Source organism: Pagrus major, chromosome 11 (genome assembly GCF_040436345.1).
Source record: "Pagrus major chromosome 11, Pma_NU_1.0".
Lineage (NCBI taxonomy): Eukaryota > Metazoa > Chordata > Actinopteri > Spariformes > Sparidae > Pagrus > Pagrus major.
In genome coordinates, this window is record NC_133225.1 from 3,351,139 (window position 1) to 3,375,057 (window position 23,919).

General features: G+C 40.0%; 1 protein-coding gene across 7 annotated transcripts in view; it reads left to right on the forward strand.

Moving 5' to 3' along the window:
• Window positions 1–23,919, forward strand: part of nlgn1 (neuroligin 1) — a 299,279-nt gene that overhangs the window by 73,544 nt on the left and 201,816 nt on the right. The window lies entirely within an intron of this gene.

Below are 23,919 nucleotides of genomic sequence, written 5' to 3' on the forward strand. Positions count from 1 at the left end.
GTTTTATGAGTAGCATAATGGAACTGCTAATTAACATTTCATTATAAAACCCTGTGTTGTAAAATGATAAATAAATGAACCATGTATCATGTACCTTGTACCTCCACCTCCGCTTCACTTCATTCTTTTTCTGCTCCACTGTACCTACCTTGTTCATTTATATATATATATAAACAATGGAGGTATACAATAAAACTTTTAAGTAACTTAGATTGATCAGGCAGGTGGTCACTCTTCAGCTTTTAGCATAAAGGGCCCTGTATGGATGTGTAATTGCTATAATCATAACACGCTGTGAACTACCTTTAGCACAATGCTAGATGTCTGAGTGATTTCAAACCGAAAGAGTTTTCTAATTTGAAGTGCTTTTTTTCTGGACCTTGGATTTTAAGCCCCTATACACAGCCCTGACCCTCTCATCCCAACAGTTTGACCCAACCTGCTCTGGTTTTTCTTTGCACAGCGAGGCAAATGACCCCCCCAGCAACCCCCCAACAGCCAGTGCTGATTTAGAGAACTAGAAAGAGCCGAGCTCAGGATGGATTGATGAAATATTGATGAAAAGCTAAGTGTGTGATTTGTAGCAGGGCATCAAAGGCATCTGCTTCACTGTAGTGAGGGAGAGAGGAGGGAAGATGGGAAGGCAGAGACAGAAACAGGGAAGATACATAGATGCATATGAACGGCATACAGCAGAGTGCCTGGATCACGAGAAGAGGTGGTCAAAGGTTTACTTTTTGGTAGACAATCCTGTTGTAAAGTGTGACTCACCTCTAATTTAATGAGAATTATACTCGCAAGTTAACGTGATGGATACATCCAAAGTATTTAGAGCTACATCAGTCCATTATTTAAATAGTCCATACATTCAAATGAATAAAAAATGGCAATTTTGATAATCAATAAATCATTTCACTATTTATCAAATAAGATAGTGTTTTAATATTCATTTTTACGTCGTTCAGTTTGTCAAATGTGAGGAGTTGCTTTATTCCATTTCATTTAATTGAAAAGGTAAAACTTTAAAGCAGCTTTTGCATTTCAGACAGTTATAAGACTTGTTTTATGATTGTGATAAATTCCTTCTCACTCTTTATTATTTCCCGGGGCTTTCAGTTTGAGTATTATTTAAAGATGTATTAAAAGCATCACCTACCCAGGTGGTTGTATAGCCACACTGGGGAAATCTTAAACTGAACTTTTGTTGTACTTACCGGCACAGAAAGGTTTCTTTCTCTCCATGTTAGCACCACTCCTTCTCAAGTACAACCTTCTGTGGATTAACCAGCTTCTTGTTGTCCATACGTATGGTAGCATGTCCTTTTCGCTGTGAGTTGTACTGTATGTGCTAAAGTTCCCACATCTTGATCTTCCATTGGTCAGAACTGCTTTATCCGAACTCACTCATCGGCTAAATGAGATGAGATGTTTGCTAGGCTTTTTAGTGGAGGTGCTTATCACTTTTGGGTTGCTCTGGTTTGCGTTTGCTTCTTCTCAGATCATTGTGAGTAAAATTAGTTAGAATTTTTCTGCCGGAAGTCAAACAGTTTTTATGCCATTTTTAGACTTGAACTTGGACTTCTGACTGACTGTTTAAATATCAATATTTCTTAATCAAAGAAATGAAGTGGTACAAAAGCTGGTCTGTTTTTCATTTCTACCTTAGTATCAAAACGTGTCTGCTGGTAAACACTCATCATATAAGATTCTGGTCCAACAGAAGACAAGAAGGACTCCTAACTAGAAGAAACCGACTGACTGACTGAACTGAAAAACTGACACGAGGGCATACAGTTCAGCCCACTGCATGGATATAAGCTTCTGTCACTAATTTTAGAAATATACCAAAATACCCATGGCAGGATCAGCACATAAAGTGCATTGCTCATTGCTCTTCTCTTTCCTCCACCCTTTCCTTTATTTTTCCGCCCTTCCACCCCTTCACTAACTCTTCTTTTATCCAAGGCAAATGCTAATGCAGCCAGACGGCTCTTTGAAATTGAAATGATGTGAAAATAGAATTGCAGTGGCAAATGAGCTGTGTTTGCTGGTCCCGTCGGGGCCAAATGAGCCCTTTGAACGCGCCTCTCCCCCAGCGAGGAGGCCCTGTTCTGGGCCGCGGTCTCTCTGGCTCTCCCCTCCCTTTTCACGTCAGCTGGAAAGCTCCCAGAGGAGCACAGATCAAGCTGAGACTGATTGGGATGGAGTTTGTTTCACACATGCGCACATGCACATGGATATATACAGCTACATTTGCACATATAGACATCCTCACAACAAAGTCAAAGGCATGCAGAGATGTGCACAAATACACAAACACACGTGCTTGAAGGTCACATGTACGCAAATGCATAATATAAGCTGAAAACTAAGTCATGTTCAGTTCTTAACACAAACACAGTTTCTACAGTATAGTCTGTATGTAAAGGTGCAATGATATATCGCTGTACTCCAGCATATTGGAATGGATTGGAAATGAAACAATGACAATGAGGTTGAAATGCTGATTTTAACTTTGATGCTGATCAGATGAAAAGTGTATGAATTATACAGCACATCCTCAGACTTGAACAACTCCAAAGGTGAATTGACCGCAATTCCCAAAACCACATCACCATTCCCAAAATAAGATGACTAACAGGACCTTCATCGTACTCTCACAGTTTGATTAGGTTTAGGCAAGATAACTACTTGGTCAGGTTTAGGAAAACATTGCTGTTTGGCTTAAAATAACTATGTTACTTGGTCCGTGCATGAAGTATAATTCATTTGCACTGGTTCATGTTGTATAACTGAAAAATGCCAGTTTAGGGGGTATTTCCTAATTTCATTGTCCTACTTGTGCTAATGCAAATGTACGTTGCCGCATGTGAGCTCGTTCTTCGATAGCCGATGCTCCCTAAACACTGTTAACGCTTACGTTATGTTCCGTTATCCAACTCGTACAATGAATATTGAACCAGGAAGTCGAGGGCCGGAAACAGAGACCGCTCGCTTTCAAAGTTACGCGTTTTGAAACGTGTTGGCTGCAGCGGTCAGTTCAGGAGAGCTGAAGTAAATAAATAAAGAGATAGCCCAAATAATGAACATAATTCATAACTGTTATACAGTCATATTTCTGCCACTTTCCCACAACTGATCGTGAATAAATTGCCAATGGGCCCGAACACTGTAATTAATATAGAGTGCTGTGATTCATCTATGTAATGATTCATTAATATATTCCTCAACCTTTTTGATTAAAGCTACTTAATCTGTGACTTTGGGTGAATGCTAAAGGCTAAAATAGTGTTGTTGTGATGAGTAACACCACTCCGCTGCTATCCCATGTAAAAACCCTTCAAGTTTATTTAACGTTCTCTTTATTGAGGCTAAATAAATAAAGTACTGAGCGGTACATCATTATCAATCGTGCTCGCTTAGCATAAGCACCGTGTGCTTTAACACGATTTTAAGACAGGTGACTAGCCTTTATTTAAATAAGGTTTTCACTACGACGACCTCCTCGATGCTGCTCATGTTTAATCTGCTCGCAACACTGGCCTGTATTACAAGGGTTATTAACACACAATATATTCAGTGTAGGCTACACAGAAAAAAAAATGCAAAATTAATTTGTGGAAAAGAAATGGCAGATTGACCAACTAAAAATCTTTTCAAGTTTTCAGCAGCAGCTTACTGACTTCATCAGCAGATGGAGGCCGATCTCCAACATTAACTAGTCTCAAATAAAAGCCTCATTTCCCATGTTGAGGTTGGCCAGTATATGAAAATTGACAGTAGTCTTGAAGACATCACCAGACTGAAGACAGGCATGCTGCATGCTTTGCTTCTTACTTCTTTCAGTTGAGGGCAGTTTGTCCTTAGTTTTGTTGGATTCAGTTATTTGTTATGTTCAAGTGAGAAAGTCTACAGAAATTATGATTCTGATCTTTCCGGGACAAAGACAGAAGTTGTGTGATATTGTTATTAAGCTACCAAGTCTGGAGACAGAGGAGGTCAGGGTGGATGGATGGGTCAACGAAACATCAAACGTTAAAATGGGAGATCACTGTTTGTTTATGATTCCTTCCTTCTCTTAACCATGAGCATGACCACTCCTAGTCACTGTTTCATTTGAAATCCAATGTGCTGGAGTACAGGTACAAATGAATGCATTGCTTTGTGGGTGAATATCGGACGCATGCAGACACACACCCATCTTAAACAGTTTCCAGAAACTTGCCAGCGTTGCAACAAAAGGGCTGAAAAACTTTGTGACAAGGAATCCAATCATCAGCACGCTGGTGAGGAGAAAAGACAAACGCACATCCACCAAAGACAGACACTCAGGAGGGAGAGCAGAGAGCGGACAGACCGACAAAGAAAAAAAAACGAAAGAGACGCGAGAAAGTAAAGACACGGGTCGACCGAGACGTGAGAGGAGAAAGGAGAGGAGGGAGTGTGTAAAAGTCAGTGTTTAGGATGACAGCGATCCCAGCCCTAATCCCCCTGAATCTGCTTTCTGACACAAACACCACTGCAGCGGAGTGGAGTGAAGCATCCCACTTTCATCCCACAAAAGAAATGGAGAAGAGCATGTCCCAGAGTCTGATTAATGAACGACAGAGTGCAATATAAGGAGAAGAGCGAATACTATCAGTCTTTCAGTTTAGCGTCTGAACAGAGAAATGATGCTCACCTGCTCACATGCAGAAAAAGAAACATTTTGAATTATGAAATGATGAGCATAAATGGGTAATGTACTATAATTACATGTGTGTTTGAGTGTCGGCCCCTCACTGGGCTGTTTTTGATTGAAGGCTGATCACATGTTTACTCCCGCAGCGGGGTTTCCGTTTCTTCTTCGCCACGCTGTGAACAAGCCACAGTTGACGCCTCACTTCACTCTCTATTTTACCCTTCACTCAACCCATTTTTCCTTCCTACTCTTCAGCTGTCCTCACATTCAGTTAAAAAAATTTCCCACAGTTTCGCACATTTCATTATTTTAGATGGCAACGTTCAGGCCAGCTGTACTGTTAAACAGACTCCCCAGAAACCCTTTAGAAACCATGGCACGAAAGGAGAGACTTTTCTTACTAGAAAACTACACCGCTCAAAATTGTCAAAATAAAGTACAGCAAAGAAGAAAATGCGCAATAGAACCTATTATGTTACATTAGCAAGGTTCTCCAACAGCATCAGAACAGCTGCTATTTCGACCTTCCACCTGGATATTTATAGCGCCCACACATGTACTTGTAGACCATCATTATTTAACGCCAGAAGGAGGATCAATGGGCGTCTCTGAGTGACATTTTACTGAACACCTACACCTCCATGTCCACCTCATCATTCTATCTGCAGCTTTCTCTAGAAAACGTGTGTACACGTGGTCTGAAGTTTGCCCGAGGTACGCACAGTCTTCCTTTTTTATATACAGTTCAAGTTTATTTTTGGAAAACAAGACTCTCCTTGAGGCTGTTTTGTGACGAATTGAAGCCGGTAAGGGCGGCGGATCAGAAAATGCTCTAATTGACAGTTTGCGGTAAAAACCTTTTCCACTCATTGAAGATGAATACTAAGTGATGGAGAGGCATGTGAAAATTGTCACATTTTTTTATTCCAGGGCACATCAAACAAACAAATGCATGTATTTCTAAATGAGGGAGAAATATGTATTCTGTTAAATGTCTCATGGGGAGATTGGATTAGAGGACAGAGTGAGTGAACGAGACTGAGTGACACAGATTGGGACGGATTGGATTACAAGAAGGAGTGAGTGAGTCACATGAAGGGACAGAAGGAGAAGAGAGAGGAGGGAAAAATGTGATTGTGGGTGAATGTGGCTGAAGGTAAATACCTGAGTACAAATACAGTAGTGGGCATGTGAACGTACGTGTACGGGGGGAAGATGCTGCTTGTTTGTGTGTGTGTGTGTGTGTGTGTGTGTGTGTGTGTGTGTGTGTGTGTGCGCGCGCCCCTGAGTTCCCCCAGAACACATGCTGGTGCCTGTCAAGTCAAGGAAACTTCAAGAGATTTCTGTCTTTTTAAGAAAGAAAAAAGAGCCTCAGCTTCACAGTCGGTGGCTGCATATGAAATGGCAGCATGGCCTGACTTAGCCTCACTTCAGTCTCTGTGCTGCTGCCTCCGGCATCACTCTGGCTCTGGCCTGCAGCCCGGTATGGTAATACCCCTCAGCCTTAATGGACATTTCATTTAATAATCAGTGATTGATCCCTGCTGGTAATGATGTATAAGCAGGACAATTCAGGGATGAAGAATATTCTCAGTCAATAATTGGAAAAGGTAGAGCTCTGTGGAGAGACGGGCCACTCTGTTGCCAATAGCAGCACGTCTCCTTAACTCTCCAGTTGTCAATATGGCATCTCTTCATTCGCCGGTGGCAATTAGCGCCACGGAGTCGTGTTGTTGAGTTAGAGTCACATCAACCTCACACAGCTAATTAGACACACTTGACCTTTTCTACATGAGGCTACTTTTAGAAATGGGACTTCACTTGAAGACGAGGTGAGGACAATTAGATCAGGGGATCGAGAAATGTTTTACAGACCCCGGGATCAACGCAAATTACAACTCGGATAGAAGATTCACTTGTTTTCTTTCTCCCTTTTTAAAATACAATTAAAACACAGTGATCCTAAACTGTTGTTGTGAATGTGTGTGCCAATAGTAGCACAGATATTCTATTCTATTCTTTTTTAAACCCAAAGCAAGAAACCAGCCCCTGGATCCACTGCCAGTCACCTTCACTGTCTTGTCCAAGTAACTAAGCATGAAGCAGATCTAAATTTAATCAATTTGCTCTTTGTAAAGTAAAGATTTCAGTGCATATTACCAACCATTTCACCGAACACAGAGGTCATGTGATGATATCAGTCCTGTGTGAATTGGCTTGTCGGTTTTTGTTGTCAGACAACTGAACAAGTAAGAAATGAGATCACGGCTCATAATTTGCTTAACAGCAGTCAGCAGCTGTGCTGTGAGATGAGTGATGACAGGGAAGGTTAGGAGCGACAAAAGGTTGTCATATTCATGTTCTGCCACAGAGCATCTTTTTATGTGATCTACAGTAAATGAGCTTAAAATGCGTGTTTCTGCCATTACACATGTAGAAAGTGGGCAAATCAACTCATGACTAATTTGGCCTCCTAAAGAATAGATTTTTTCCTTCTGAAAGTTAATGTTACACAGAGCCTTAATATCATATCCAGGAGAAAATGTAAGTAAATAAGTGTAAAATTCAGAATCCTGTGCAAACGTGCCACACAAAGCTCAAACATAGGATGGTGATTTTTAAATCACATCAAGTCCCCTGGTAATACTTATACTGTAAACACAGTCGACACTGACTAACCACAAAACAGATTTTTACTTTTTCGATATTTAAATAAAGCCATGATCTTTACATAACCATGCCAAAGTTTTCATAGCCTGACCACATGCAGCACGCAGAGCACAAACTCTGGTTGAACACTTTTCATGTGAACACAATCCAGGCGGCAACACCATTTTAGTAGCTTCTGTAAAAACATACTTTTGAAGACATGGGGTTGACAACCACATGGTAATGTAAGCTGAGCCGATCTCACATGGATGTTTTAGTGTCTCTTCTCCTCACTCAATGAGGCATGCTTTCCAAAACCTGGTTGCGTTTTTTTAAAATCCATCCACTGTAGGCTGAGTTTGGCTGGGGTCAGCATACTGTATGGTTTGGTTGTGTAAATAATTCAACAGCGTGCCTTTCTTCACCACACTGTAGACCTCTCTTGTGACTAATGAGCTCCTCACCATCACAGTCTTCATTGATGTTTTTGCCTCCTCAGGACCCATGGGGAGCTTCTCCAATCAAACACACACACTCACAGTGACAACACACTCTCCCACACACAAATATACCTTAAGATGTTTGAAAGTCAACCATGCTTGTGACATTTAGTGACATTTAATATTCATGAAGACGCCAGCACTGTTTCTATTTGTGACAGACTTGTGCTGAATGGGACTCAACCACACACACAAGTTGTTATCACAGTGTGACACACACTCCTATATGTTTAATGTGATGGTATGCATCAGTGACTGTGTGTGGAGAAAATTCATGACTGAGTGTGTGTGTGGAACATAATTTTGCCTTTTCCAATGTCTTTTTTAAAATTTTTATATTTAACATGTGAAAAATAAACAATGCCGACAGGAGAGTATGTTCACATTCAACATACTGACAAGGTCTTTCTGATGATGATTGAATACTTGCAAAAAAATTTAGCATCTTCTTTTGGCAACTTTACCATGATTAAATTATATGTTAAAGTCAATGCTGAGGCCTGACTTCGCTCCCAGAATAAATCTTGAGGGAGTACTTTGTGGGTATTTATGGAATCCAGATAGTCAAATTTAACAGCAAGGAATTTAATACCAGTCTAAAATATAAGAATCAGTCATTGGCCTTCAAAATCAATCCACACATTATTTATGATTTCTGGACTGACTTGTATTCCCCTTTAAAGACACATCTTTAGTTACCTAAATGAGAGCAGGGTGGTCTGCCCCCTTTAAATGTTTTACTACATCTTTCACTGATGTTATAGTGTCAAGGCAGACACCAAAGGAAAGCTATGACAGCAGAAAATGAGCTGGGATTCATTCCCGTGCAACTGCATGTACGTGGCTTTTACACTAATTAGTTTTGTCACCGTGAAGCCCAGGGCTTCCTTTTTAAGATCTCCTTTACGTCATGTACACACAGCGGGGGAAAAGCAGTTTGGAAGATGCTGATTTTCACGAAAATGTGGCTTCTGGCTGTTGTGGTTGCTCAGCGGGCCAAAGTACATGCAATGTGTGTGTGTACTAAATCTCATCCCGCTTCACCATTTATGTCACTGTCACTGCACAATGTCTAAGAAAGGAAACACAATTTGAAAAAATAATGGTTCCAAGAAAATACAACAGACGCAGTTCTATCTACAGGGGATTCTGAAGAGGCAGCACTCAACCCCCACAGGATATTTGCAGCATATACTTGCAGCAGGAAGTCTCAATCTTTTTTTCTGAAAAGCAATGAGCATGTCACTGATTAGTTTACTACCATTAACATGCAGACTAATCACATAACTACACTGTCACGAACACAGAACATTTTTGGATAATTGGATTTCCGATTGTATTAAAAAAGGTAAAATCACATCCTAAATGAGTGTTGTTTTAGTAAAGTCAAAGCATTGCATTTTTATAGACTTATTTTACAAAATATCCCCAAGGTGGCAAGATAATTGAATTAAAATTACTTAAAGCGGAAACACTTTTTCAAATCCCCCCTCCTTGCGTTTCCCTGTGGTATTACTGCGATGCAGCTGTAGCAAAGACAGCATTAGCAACATAGCTACCGCTAGCAACCCAAAGCGAAATACAACCGTAAGAATCCAATTTGAACCCAGAAATCCTGACAGTAGTAATGCAGACAGTAGTAGGCTGGTTTTGTCACTTAATGATCTAGTCGACAGAATGCTGCCTTTGACTGTCTCAAGTCTCAGTGGTAAGAGGACTCCTATCAAAGGGGAAACAGACTTTGACACAACACCGGCGATCTGCATTGCGTGAAGCCCGCCCGTTCACGCTTGTTTTACCTCACTCTCCCTCTTCACCATATTTGCCTCCTCCATCAGCGGGGATCTTTTTCTTTTGCGGTGTATAATTTCCACAGTTACTCTAGTTGTTCCACTGTTATCTGGGGATTGTGATCAGGGAAAACAATGCCTTTTCTTGTTTTGGTTGTGCAATGGCAGACACACTATCTTTGTGCTTTAATTCAACTTTTGTGTATCTGGGAAAAATCCAGCCCGGTGGCAGACAGCATATCGTAGTGAATGCAAGACTTACAGGGAACCAATCTATACGTCGATGATGTCCTTTTCTACAGTCATTACACGTGCAATCAGTATTTACTTAAGAACGATAAGTTTAAGCAAAAAAATTAAGATATAAGTGTTTTTTAAATTTGTTTTAGGTGCACTGAGTAGTCTGTGTCACTGTAACAAACAGGTTAAATGTTATTAGATATCGTTTAAACACTTAAACCTACAAGCAGCCAATTATTTAAAAGTGAATTAGAAGAAATAGAAAAGAACATGACTTGTGTTCAATGAGGTGGATATTTATTTCACTGACTATTCTTTTTTCTTTTTCTAACCTGATTATTTTACAGCCACAAATTGCTCCTTTTTACTCCATCACCTACCAAGATGTCATGATACTACGCATTTATTCAGTCTGTTTCATTGACTTTCCACTTCATGTGACAAAAATAGAGCAGAAGTACACGTGAAAACATCAACCCCTGCTCCTGGCCACTGTGATGGCCTCCTCTGCTCGAGCTGTCAGGAGCTCAGCAGCTCAGCAGCTGAAGCCAGGGAGGAAGCGCTCTTCATTGCATTGGCATTTTATCACTGAACCTGGATTACAGGGCGCTTTTGATATGCTTTGATAGTATGATAATCCCTGAGATTTTTTCACTTCACTACCTTGGATTTCCAGTAAAAGCACTCAAATGTCAGCCTCTTGAGTACAGTAAAATGATAGACTTTACAAGTAGAGACATAACTTTGTAGTGCAAAGCATGCAGTATTCCAAAACACAGAGTTATCTGAAGATTAACTGGAGCATTTTCTTATCTGCATCATTAAAAATGAAGCAGGAGCTGTAATATACATATTACTGGAGCTTCAAATCATGCATAAATTCAATGCATACTGCCAGTGGAGCCATTCCTTATATGGAGTAACACAAACATTCTGCTGAGTCTTGCCTCAAAGCCTGAAGTCAAAATCCATATTTCTTTCTTGTGTAAGTAGGGTCACAAACTCGGGTTTAAAACCTCTGCAGTTCCTGTCATGCCATATTTCACAGAGCAGTGGGCAAACACAGAGCAGAGCTGACAAGTCTCACTGCATGAGGAGAGAAGGCTCGGTTCAAAAACAGCTTGACTCCTTGATAAATGGACTGGCCACTGGCCTATTAGCTGACAGTGTTGGTCAAAATGAGTCACTTAACAACAACAAGAAAAAAAAAAACTTGTCTCTTTAGATGTGAGACATGCAGTCCTGACACATCCTGAGATATATTAGGAGAGACTGATCAGTGACTACTGAACCGCTTTGGCCGAGGTTCAGCCCCCAACTATGACTGGTGGTGAGTTGAGTCAAGTCTTGACAAAGTCAGTAACATAATGGGTGCCTGCAGTGTGTTTCTGACAAACCTCGACTCTTTGTTATATATTTTCCAGACTACAACTTCTCAACTGGAGAAATACTGCTTTAATTGTGAAATAGAAAAGGTAGAATGGTTAAGACTGGTTCTTCAAAGGAAAATCCTGAATTGGTTGAGCTTATGGTGTTTTCCCACAGAAAGTGAAGGGAATTTTTCACGTTTAAATTAAAACCAAAGACTGTGCAAAGACACAAATCAACATGACTGATGTGACGCGAACCATGCAAAATTTGCGCAGTGGAAAATAAACTACTTTGAGCAAAAACTTGAAAGGGGGGGCAGTACAGCTAAGAGCCTGCCAGCTCTGGAGGAGAGAGGAGAGCCAGACCTCCTGGAAGAATAAACACCCGGAGTCACATCAGATTCTGTTGTGATCCAGAGCCGTCCCTCAGTGCGTGCCATTGCCTGCTAGCTTACAGATAATGCACAGTAAAGTAATCTGGCTGTTTCAGTGTCAAAGTTCTCAGAGTCCAGCTTCTTAATCGTGAATATTTTCTGGTTTCTTTCCTCCTCTATGACAGTACACTGAATATCTTTGGGTCGTTGACAAAAAAGGCATTTGAGGACATCATACTGGGCTTTGAGAAACACTGATCAACATTTTTCACCATTTTCCAACATTTTATAATGGAGAAAATGATCAACTGAATAACTGACTGAAAAGTCAAAATGATCATTAGTTGCATCCCTACTGTTCTGCTTCAACAAGACTTCCTGCTTTCGTCCCATACAAGAAGGTGTTTTGCCTCACCTGATTTGAGAATCAAGAGACAAAGCAGGACATCCACTAATTGCAGGGTTGGCAGTTTGATCTCCAGCTCCTGCTGTTCACTGAGTGACTGGAGGCCATCATGGCAGGATTTTTTTTACCCAATTTTAAAATGGAAAACTGGAAACAACTCCTTAAAATCAAGTGGAAGTGGAATTGCCCTTTAATGCTAGTAAAGTCATTACAGTACATGATGTGCTTTCCGTTTGATCTGCTGCTTTGATGTTTTACTAAAGCCTAATGCTCCCACACTCACATCTTACTGTGAAGGACATTTGACTAATATCCCACTATGTAAGACCTTAGCCAAGATTTCTGCTGCTCGTCTCCTCTTTCATAAGTCAGGGCCTTGACTGGAGGGAAAATCTTGTCTACGTGCCTGATGCAGCAGGTTTTCTTAGTGGATGAATGTATGTGGAAAAACTACCAAAAAAAAAAAGCAAAGGCCCCTTGTTTGTACTAGTCACACATCTTGTCCTCCCCTTGCAGGCCTTTTGCTGCTTTGAATTGACTCACTGTCATTGACAGTGTGGGTGTTTGTTTTGTCAGCAAGCAGTAGAGGGAGAGAGAACAATGGAGGAACGGAGGAATACAATTATTAGCACAAGGTAAGAGTAGGAGGACAATGGGAAGTGTAGATGAAATGGATAGAGGAAGTGTACCGTGGGTACGATGCAAGGTGAGAGGGACATGAGAGTGGGCTCGGGAGCTCTCAGATCTCAGACGCATCGTGTCTCAGATGGCTTGGCCGTTCGTTGTTTGTGTTTGCAGTTATATATTTCAGGATACTTCAGAAAAAGAGAATGTTATTGACTATTTTTGAGACTTGGCATTTATGAATTCACAGCGGCAGATGTTCTGTTTGCATGGAGCCTGTTGCTCCATTGGTTTTTGTAGGTTTAAAGTTATTGGCTAACGAGTTTCCACCTGTTTGTTTGTTTGTGTTTAACAGCCACCACCAATATAAACTGGTAACGAGTGCCAAGTGTTTCCCATCATTTTATTTAACCACTCAAGTGGGCCAACTATTATTGTCCCTTAAAAATTACTGAATTGTTTTGATAGATACAATTCTACTAAACTATAATTACTGTCCAGATTCTGTTTAAATGTCCCTTACTGTAGATAATTAAAACATGAACATGAAACATGAAACATGAACATTAACATAATATGGGATCTTTAATGTTTTTTTTTGAGCCAACAAAGTACAATTATTTTTTCTGCAGCATGATCATTGCTGCTAAACTTCAACATGGAAGCATAATAACTGTATTGCACTTTTTTATTGTGAAAGTGTGATAAAGAGTGTGAGTGAGACAACTGATAAAAAACAAGGACATTTTCTTACCTTAGCTATCTGTCAGGCGTGATGACATGAAAATGACTAAACAGCTAAATCTACTGGTTAATGGCAGTTTTTTTATGTTTAATGTATTCATTCTAATGTGTCCATACAGACGTAGAATAAAATATGTTTAATAGGGTTTATGTGTTAGCTTAGGTTCATCAAAGGGTTTCTTATCTATTAGTGTATATTTAAAAATAAATTAACATTGGTAATGCAGAAGGATCTCATCAATCATCTGGTTACTTTCCCAGTGCAGTGTACAGTCATGGATGATTGACCCACCACTGAGTGTATGGATTTGTTTGATGCAAGTGTTTTTCTTCATTATTTCATCACTTTTTCCCATATGTTGCGTTTGAGACCAGGGGCCTCATTTATGAAATAGATTGAAGATAGATTTTCTGAGTGTTTGGCTTTGTTTGTTAACCCACTACTAAAATAATGTATGCTGCCAGACTACAGTCTCCACTACCATCGTGTGATCTCATCTTCCAGAACGTTTGATTTTCCTCTGTTGGTCCCTCTCTGTTCCTGACAAAAAACTAATTTGTGCTGACATTAAACGAGGGCAAATCACAAGGCAGGTTAAGAATCCAATTCTCACCGCTCACAGCCTCTGTTAATCAAACGTTTTGGAAGATGAGATCACACGATGGTAGTGGAGATTGTAGCCTGGCTTAAGCAATGTTTTTTATTTGCTTAGGGTCTAATGAATCAACGCGTGCATACCATCTGAAATGACCTTAAGTTCAAGTATAAATCTTAGAACATTTTTATAAATGAGGCCTCAGGTCGCCCGCCTGCAACTACACAGCCATGCACATCCACACAAACAGAAACAGAGAGCAGCATTTATTTAGTCTGGCAGGCTCCCTGATAACATCAACATTACTTTTATGATACTTCATGGACAAATGATCATCAGAAAACTCATTTATAAAACTATTTTTTAAGGTTTAGGTTTGTTCTGCTTCTGGAGAGGATTCTCATGAAATAAATCTCAGTCCTATCTGTGCCTCTTCTGTGTAATCTTACTTCATATGCTGAAGGCATAAGAGCCTGATGCTGATCTGGAATATTAATGCATCAGTTTCCCCCCCAACACACACTCCCATTTAGGATTGCATAATCTTATGATCGATGTAAGGACACATTTTTCCATTTACGTGACATATTTTAGTCATTTCCAAGACACCTCATACATATTGTGTTCCACCGTCATCTGGATAAATGGCAGCATTATTCAGTTCTTGAAATGCGCTAACTGTTTAGATAGATGGTTTCACAGAGGCCTCTTTTATTGCTCTTATATGTAAAGTATCAATTTCAGAAAGGCTTAAGAACAATAAACAGCTGTAAACATGAAATGCAGGTGGAATACCAGCACACGATCTGAGGAAACTGAGGAATGCAGGAAAATAAAAAAATGTTTAAGTGCTACTTTACATTCTTTAAGCTGACAACGCTTGATCAAGGTAAGGGAAATATTCTGATTGGTTCAACGATGTGTTGACTGTTGGTAGTAGATGGTAGTGATGCATTATCACTTTTAAATGCCCATCTTCCACCCACACCTCCTCACTGAGGCTTTTTCTGATGTTTCTAATGTCACAATTAATTATAAACAGACAATCCAGCGAGCACTTTGCGCAGTGATTGGTGTGGGGAAGTGAGAATGAAGGCAAGATTTGAACTCCTCACACAATCTGTCTTTTTTCATTATTTTCCAGATCTTTTTCTGCCACTTTCAGTATGTACAAATGAGTGCAGATCCACTAATGTCTTCCAGGAGACACATTTTCGCTATTCAGTTATTAATTCAATCGGGCTAGATTTTTAAAACCATGAAATGTAGATGGGCCAGACATTTTCAGCAGCCTTCCTAAAATGGTTTTCATAGTCAATTTTACATATCAGGGTTGACAGAGAGTAGAGCACTTGCCTACTTATGACTACTTATAACCAAACGAGTGGAAAGAGTGGTCAGAACTGTATTACATGACAACATATTGATTTGTTAAAGACACCTGATCTGTACATCCTGCCCGATTAGTACAACCCTCAACAGAGATGAGAACATAAAGGCAGTATGAGAGACGAAAAGTCTGTAACAACGTTGATGGCTGTTCAGTGACACCCCTTCCTCCTGAAAGCCAATCACCTGCTTTGTCATAGCCGAACTGGGCAACATATCAGCCAATCATGTTGTTGCACTGACACGAGAGCACAGTTGAGATTCACAGCAGTTTCAACCAATTTGGTGCGGCTGCAGATGGACTTCTAATAGGCATGAGAAGGATATCATGCTAATGCAAAGGATTAACAAGAGAGGTGAGGTTATTCAGACATTACACATTAAAGTCACGCTTGTTCAGGTGCTCTGGTGGGGTGAGCTGACAGCTCATGTCACAGCACTCTGGATTGAGCCGTAAAAGAAGCTGGTGGTATAAAACCGTGTGCATAAGAAGTGGAGGTATAACCTGTGGGAGAAAATCATTTTTAACCTTAAGGGCAAAGTCCCAAACTTTTTAAACTTTTTTTATTTTATTTATTTTATTTATTTTTAATCAGACTTGACCGGTGTTTCTACTCGTGCAGTTTTTTGTCCCTGTGAACATTGAAAGTGAGGCTATGGCTCTCTCCCCATTCATTCACACAGGGGCCTTGTTAGCCTGAAATAACTGTACTTTTTAGATGTTTCCCTGCCAAATAGTTTGCAATTTAAATATTGGTCATTTTGTAATTAACGTGTAACGTTACCCTGTTGTGCTATTGTGGTAGGCCAGTTCCGCTTTAGAAAAGTTACACTGTACAGAGTTTTCTTCTTGTTCATAATCAAATTATTCGATTTACACAAGTAATCCTTTCAGCCCTGGCTCACATATTTACATGTATGTACATACTGTAAGCTATGGTTAGACTGTTATTCGGCATTTTTCTTGTTTTCGGAGTGTTTTCGGTGTTTGTATTATCTCGTTGCTGATAAAAAAAAATTGACAGCGGTACTGCTTTGGCTCTAATGCAGCAATCTGCAAAGTTCCTCGTAACTGAAGTCATCAAATAAAAGTAGTGGAGTAAGAAGTACAATATTAGCGTCTGAAATGCAGTGAACAGGACGTATAAAGTAGTCAAAAATGAAAATTGTTTGAGTAAAGCACCTCAAAGTTGTACTTAGGACAGTACTTAGTAAATGTACTTAGTTACATTCCATCATTGGTCATATTATTTTTGTTCTTGCTGTTTTGTGTAATGCTCCGTGTTCCACTCTCCACGTTCCCTTACTTCGCCTGATCCGTTTCAGTCTGCTGTCCACATCTGCATACGATCGGCCAAACTATTATTTCTGCACTGCACAACTAATCTGAAAGTGAGTGAGAACTGATGAAAAGACATTGAGGAGGAGCGCTGCTGAATGTCTGAGGCAAATTAATTGTGTTCTGTTCAAAATCCATTAAAATGCATTCATGTCTGTTTACAGTGCTATTACGTGGATGTGCCGCTGATTGTTGAAGCGCGTCGGAGAATGAAACACTTGATCAGTCTCATTCAGGCTTTACTGGTGTGGGCGGGATGCACAGTATGAGAACAGAGTGGAGAGATGGTCAGATAGAACACAAGCGACTGCAGAAGACAAAGAAGAAAAGACCACAGAGTCTACGGTGCAAATATTGAGTTATACCTTTTTCTCACTCGATAACTCCATACACACACCATATGTGTATGTCTTTATTAGACTCTTCTGTGACCTATGTTTTAAGAGGTGAGCCCCATCATCACACATCACATAAAGCAGTGTTCCTGTGCTTACTCACGCTCACAGCCTCTGTTAATTCCTCTCATCAGAGGCTTTGCTGAAGTGCATTAGACTCCCAGTTTTACCTTGGGGAATGGATTCTGTATTTATAGTTTACAGCCTGTAGGGATTTTATCCAAGGTCAGTAGTAGATTACCTATTTGGCTCATTGAGCCGTGCGCTCTGTTAGATCCCCTTTTTTTAATGTGCATTGGTGATTGATTAAGCCGCGGTGTTTCTATGCCGGTGCGGACCTTGACTAATGCGTACAGAGAGCAATATGTATGTATGGATAGCTCTTGTGCTGAATGTGCGATCGATGCACAGACTCTCCTCGCGATAATTACCTCATCCAAGAGAGGGGGAAAGCCTGAGGGTTGAGTCAGTGTGTGTGTGTATTATCCTGTGTGTGTGTGGGTGTGTGTTATCCTTGATTCCCAGCTGGCTTTTTTTGAGTCATGGATTGTTGCAATGTCTGAGAGCGTGAAACTCCTCTTCATCAGTCCCAAATCAATGCTGATGGTGGAGAGAGGAAGGTATGAGGGCAGAAGAGGGAGACAGATGGAGAGAAAACAACAAACTTTACAAAACAACGAAATCCAGAGAGTGCAGCAGATTATAGATTGAGAGACTGAAAATCAAAATGTAATATTGGCTGTGCTGAATGACGGACAGAAATCACAGAGAGGAAAAAAGTGGTTACATGTGCTGTTTGTGGTTCTTCAAGGCTTCGACAGCAAATTTGTACCAGTCACTCCTTTTGTTAATAACACACTCGCCAAGCTAGCTGCAGAGGTCTGGGAACATGGCTGCTTCAGTAGAAAGAAGTTTGATGCCGCACCAACCATGAGCTGCCACTATTACCAGTCTTTTATGTCCCATGGGAGATTAATACCTCAATAATAATAACTTTATTTGTACAGCACTTTTCTAAAAACAATGTTTACAAAGTGCTTAACATGCAAAACAGTAGTAACAAATCTAAAGAGCAATAAACAGACATACAATTAAGAACCTATTAAAGCTTTAAATACAATTGTGAGTTGAAGAAAAAAATATATATTTAGAGCAGCAAAGGAGGAAGTCAGTTAAAGTAGTATAAACAGCGATAAAGTCCATAGGGAGGAGGTTGAGGTCGACAGTAAGCGCGGGACTTTCATCTAGGAGGCTGCTGTTCATGGCCAGCGTGCAACCAAAAGTCAATGATGAGTTATTTTAACTTTCTTATGCAGTAAAGTGACATCACATAAATAACAAAACAGAAGTTACATAATTACCCCAGTTATTTTAACCCAAACCATGAACTTTTCCTAAACCTAACCAAACTGCGATGGTACGACTAAAGACCAGTACTGTCACTGGTACGCTGTAGTCGTGTTGTTTTGGGGAAGGTGATGAATGTCTTTTGGGAGTCACTGGCAGTCGATCTATTATATAGTCGTTCAGGCATGAGGATGAGTTGCATATTGGTGTTGATTTAATTAGATATTTGAGCACTGAGGTCACAATGATGTGTTGTACTGAGCCATTTCTAATATTCTGCCCCATCATGTAAATAATTGACAAATACAATTTGAAGCACTTCTCAATATAATATGATGCCATGGCAGAGCTGCTGTATTGGATTGCATTAGATTACTTAAATATTGTGGCCACTAAGTGTATCTTTGAAATATTAAATTTGATTAACAGAATCCTCAGTGTTCTTAAAAATACTAAAAAGTAGTAGTAACTGTTTCCCTATGTCCAGTCAAAACCACATTTCCATTAGGCTTTTTACTCCTTCTGTCTTCAGATGCCAGAATCTGTTCAGGTTTTTAGCTTTTGTTGGTTTAGAAAGAAAAACTCTTTTTCTGTTTGATGACATGAACCAATTAGATTTACCTCCAAATCTGACCTTGCGTCTTTGATGGTCTTGTTCTTTTTTTATAGTGCTTGTAGTAATTTGAGCATGAAAGCTCACTCTTGGAAATAGAAATTTTGACAAAATAATTCTAACATATCTCATTGGCTTTAGCCTGAATGAGCATCTGACATGGATGGTGTGACCAAAGCTTCTCACAGTAGGTCTCAAAGTCATCGACCAGGAGTCAGTGGAAGGCCAGAGGAAGATCAAAAGAGGACATTCACATCTGACACCAGAGACAGAGGTGACCATCTCCCCGACCAGCTGTTATCACATGACCAAAGTTCAGTATGTAGCCTAGGTAACGGGATGACACTTGAGCACATTTCAACCACTGATGAGGACCATCAGGTGCTCGAAAGTGGGCCTGGTGTTATGAGAACTAACTCACATAACTTTTAGTTAAGTTTATAATGCACAACACACTTTACATAATAACAACGGAAAGAAAGGGTGGATGGGTGAAATCATTCCGACGTTTTCATGAAACCCTGAGATGGAAATCAATGTGATGGAAACAAAGGAATGGAGTGATGGAAATTGAAGAAAAAAAGAAGTTAGAGTAGATTGTGAGGCAGAGAAGATACAAATAAAAGTACAGAGTGGTAACAGACACACAGTCAGATGGAAAGAAATGAAAAAGTCTGAGGTTCCTAATCACTGATCAGAGCTGATGCCAGCTGAGACCTCACCAGTGTTGGTGCTTGTTCCACCCACCCACACGCACACACACACACAATCACACACACACACACACACACACACACATGGAAACACACACATATGCTCACAGTGGCAGGTGTGGGAGTCCAGGTCAGTGTCGGGGCCTCCTTGTCACTGGGCAGTTTAGAATTGACACCTGATTGCTGTGTGATATCTCTCTCTCTGAATGTGTGTGTATTCATGAGTGGGCGAAAGTGTGTGTGTGTGTGTGTCTGTCTGTGTGTGTGTGTGTGTGTGTGATAGGAGCTGTCATGCAGCTGTCTTGTCTGCTCTGATCCCCACTAACCCTCAGTCAAACAACATGCCACTGTAATAGCAGCACATGTGCAGTCCAGCGAGCGGCCACATCAATCACATCCTCTTTGATTCTCGCAGGATTTCAAGTTGCTCACAGCTCACTCCGTCAAACTTTTTATTTCTTTGTATTTATTTTACAAAGGCAGTGGTTTACAAAGTGTTTCATTATATAACACATTGTGTTGAATAAGATCTGTTTACTGTGTTTGGATGAAAGTTAGTTCGTGGTTTTCAGAATGTTTTACTTTTGAAATGCCTAGCCCACGGGATGACGGATAAATAAGATACTTCTGAATCTCTTTTTGATTTTGGTTCTTTTGTTTGCTGTTTTGGCCCTGGTTCAGCCTGAATTTTAATGCTGCAGTGCATTGACCCAATATTTTTGTAGTTGTTAGTATTTTACTTAAGGGACTACTCAGCGTTTAAGTTTAGACATTTAGGAAACACTTCTTAAATGATCTACTCTAATAACAGTGTCCCAGTTATACAATACAAAAGCTAAATAAAGTTTGTTAAATTCTTTTATGACGTGTATTAGGCTGCAAACTGCACATAAAACCATTCATTTTACACAAGACATACTGCCAAATGATCCTGGGTGCTGAGCGTGTCTTTCAAGTTTGTTTTGTCTTTGACTGACAGGATATTTGATGGCGTCTGGTTCAAAAGTATGAATAGAATTAGTCATCAGAAGACAACAACTTCCTAACAGAGTTTTGGATTCTCCTAACTCCTCTCATCTTTGAAGAATTTTGTAAAAGCCTCATTCTCCTGGGTTTTTTGGGGAGGAAGGTGTTTCTCTGTAGGTCATCAATATGCATTTTTCTAGCTGCCAACACAGCTGAAGTGCACATTGTGTGCTTGGCGTCACCATATGCAGGACGTTATTGTTCATCAGTGTGGATGCAAACGTTGTTATTGTTATTGTTATTGTTATAGTTATAGTTATAGTTATTGGAGTGATCATTCTTGTTGCAGCCCTTAACACCAGGGTAAATGTGAATTTAATTAGTCTTCATTTAACGACTCTAAATGCTAGTTTTGGGGATTTAAACTTGAGTTAGACATCCTCTCCACACCACTGTCAACTCATGTTGAATTTCTGACCAAAGTGAGCACACACAGGTTTCCCCTCCCGACCTCAGGAAGATAGTTTTGTCTCCTTGTGCTACTCTACATACTGTTAGCGAGCAGAGCCATGTCCCCTGACATTCTTAAAACCAGCCCACTTCAGTTTGCATTAAATGCAGTGTGTGTGCAGTATCAAGAACAGGCTGTAAGGTCACGCTGAAGCACTGTGGTTCGGAGTCAAAATACATGGTGGTCAGAAATGATTGTACGATATTCCCTCGGGCTATCATAGAGTTACTTTTGAGTTGTTTTCAATAAGAAAATAGGTCAAAAAACAACATATAGGCATTTAGACATTGGCAGAGTATGAAACACGTTTCTTCAAGAGATCATATTACAGATAGGCCAAGGCCAATAATTAGAATAAAAAATGTAATTAAGAAAAATCACAATGAAGTTTCTAAACTACAACAAGTATATCTTCTGACAAGAAAGATTTGTCAATAAATTCATATTTAGTAATAATTAAAAAATAAGTCATACACAGAATAATATTGTTATGATAGGACAAAAGTATCCAATGTAGGCTAACACTGCATCATTTTATTTTATACATGTATAATATTCTATTTATAACTGCTCTCTCTTCTATCAAGTAGAATCTGGATGCTGATGTTTTTAAATACATTACATCAACTTCTTTAATCTTATCTTTACAGAGCCCTTCTATCCATTAACAGCCTTTACGTATTGCTTTGACACTGATGTCTCAGTATACCCTATAAACAGGTAACACGTCCCCAGGCAGCAGATGCCCAGTGATTCTTAGACGTTTCACGTTTTGAAAGAAATGATTCTCGTGTCTTGACGCTTAGTCAGCACATAGAAAGCACAAGTCAGCTCTTGCTTATCAAATTGCCTTGTCAAATTCACAAGAGAGAGCTGGGAGACTGCTGTAGGACAGAGTGATACGCAGGGAGCCGGATTTCTTTTTAAAGTCAGCGGAGAGAAATGGTCGGTCTTGAAATAAACCAGGATGGTGGATGATAGAGGAATTATTACTCATCAACATGAGCCTACTGGCTGAGAGTACATTGAACCTTTCAAGTGATTCATCTCCTATTTTCTATTCCACTAACAGATATGTAGTTGACTTTTTTCAACATCAAGAATTAAAACAGATTTGCATTCATCTCCTTGCTATTTAGTGCTGCAGCTTATAAAGGAAAAAGAGGATTGGAGTGGTCCTTTCCTCATCAGCAGATCAGTAGATGGACTGTTGAAGGCCTGTGTGTCGTATGTGTGTGTCTGTTTTTGCATTTGCGTTACCTATTGGGGACTGTTTCTGGCATAAATACTGACCATGTCAAGACCAATAGTCCTCATGGGGACCAAAGACCAGTCCTGATGCGACAAAACTTGATGTCTGAGGTCCTGATTAAGTTTAGGGGTAAGCTAGGAATTGAGGTGAGGCTGATGTTAGGGTCAGGCTGTACAAATGAATGGAAGTCAATGTAAAGTCCTAACAAGGATAGCTGTGCAAACCTGTGTGTGTGGGTGTGTGTGTGTAGCATGCACCCTGCTAGCATTCATCTTTACTTGCAATACTGCATGTTTCAGATCTGGTATGTAGCACCTCTATCTGTGTGTGTTATATGTGTGTGTGTGTGTGTGTGTGTGTGTGTGTGTGTGTCTTTGTTACTTTTGTTTCAGCTAGCATGTGTTTATGTCTTTGGATGTACAAGGGAGTTGTATTAAAATGTCAGTGTGATAGTTCTGATAAAGAAGCAGGAGACCACTTCCCCTGTCAAACGATTCCACACAGGTACTTAAATGCTGTTAACCTGTCTCAGGTTCAATTGTTTTTGCCTTGACAAGAAAATCATAGTGGATGAAGAAATAGTTTAACATTTTGGGAAATACACTCATTTGAGAAGCAATCACTCACAGGTCTGTATGCCAAATATGGCTCCATCCAGCAGCTGATTAGGGGGAAACCGCTAGCTTGGTTCTTTCCAAAGGAAGCTAAATCCACCTACCAGCACCCCCAAAGCTCAATAATTAACTTATTATATCTTGGGTGCAGTGATTTCTTTGAGTCCTGTCATTGGCTAGCTGTTTTCCTTGTTACCAGTTTTTTTATGCTAAGCTAAGCTGACCAGCAGTAGCCCTATATTTACCATGCACAAACGAGAGTGGTATTTTTTCTCTTAAGCTTAAAAGCATGTTTTCCAAAATGTTGAACTATTCCTTTATTCCCTGTCCATCATTTGATAGTGATGGTCACTGTATGTACTGCAACAAGGAGGCATAATAGGAATTGATCTGTCTGTTCTGCAGTCTGTTCATGTCAACACATAACAGGGGGAGTTTGTCACATGCTTCTGTTAAGTGCTCTGCTTTTAAAATGCTGCTTCCTTTTACAGCGTCAGCCTTTTTTCTCTGCTACAGTGATCATTTCAAAATGTTAACATAATGTCTTTGATATGTATTATTGATGCTACTGTATGCACTGATTCAAAGAGGTTTATGTCTTTTGATCCTAAGAGGTTCGTCCTCAGTTAAGTCTTCATCTTCAACAGAGAGATCTAATATTTTTTCGCCTCTTTTTTTTAAAGTCCCTCTTTTCTTGCTCCTTAGCTTTCTTAAATCAACTCAAACACAGTAAATTTCTACTGTAAACATGTGAAGTGGACACTGTGGTAATGTTTACCCGGTGTCCTTCTCAGTGTGAAGATTTT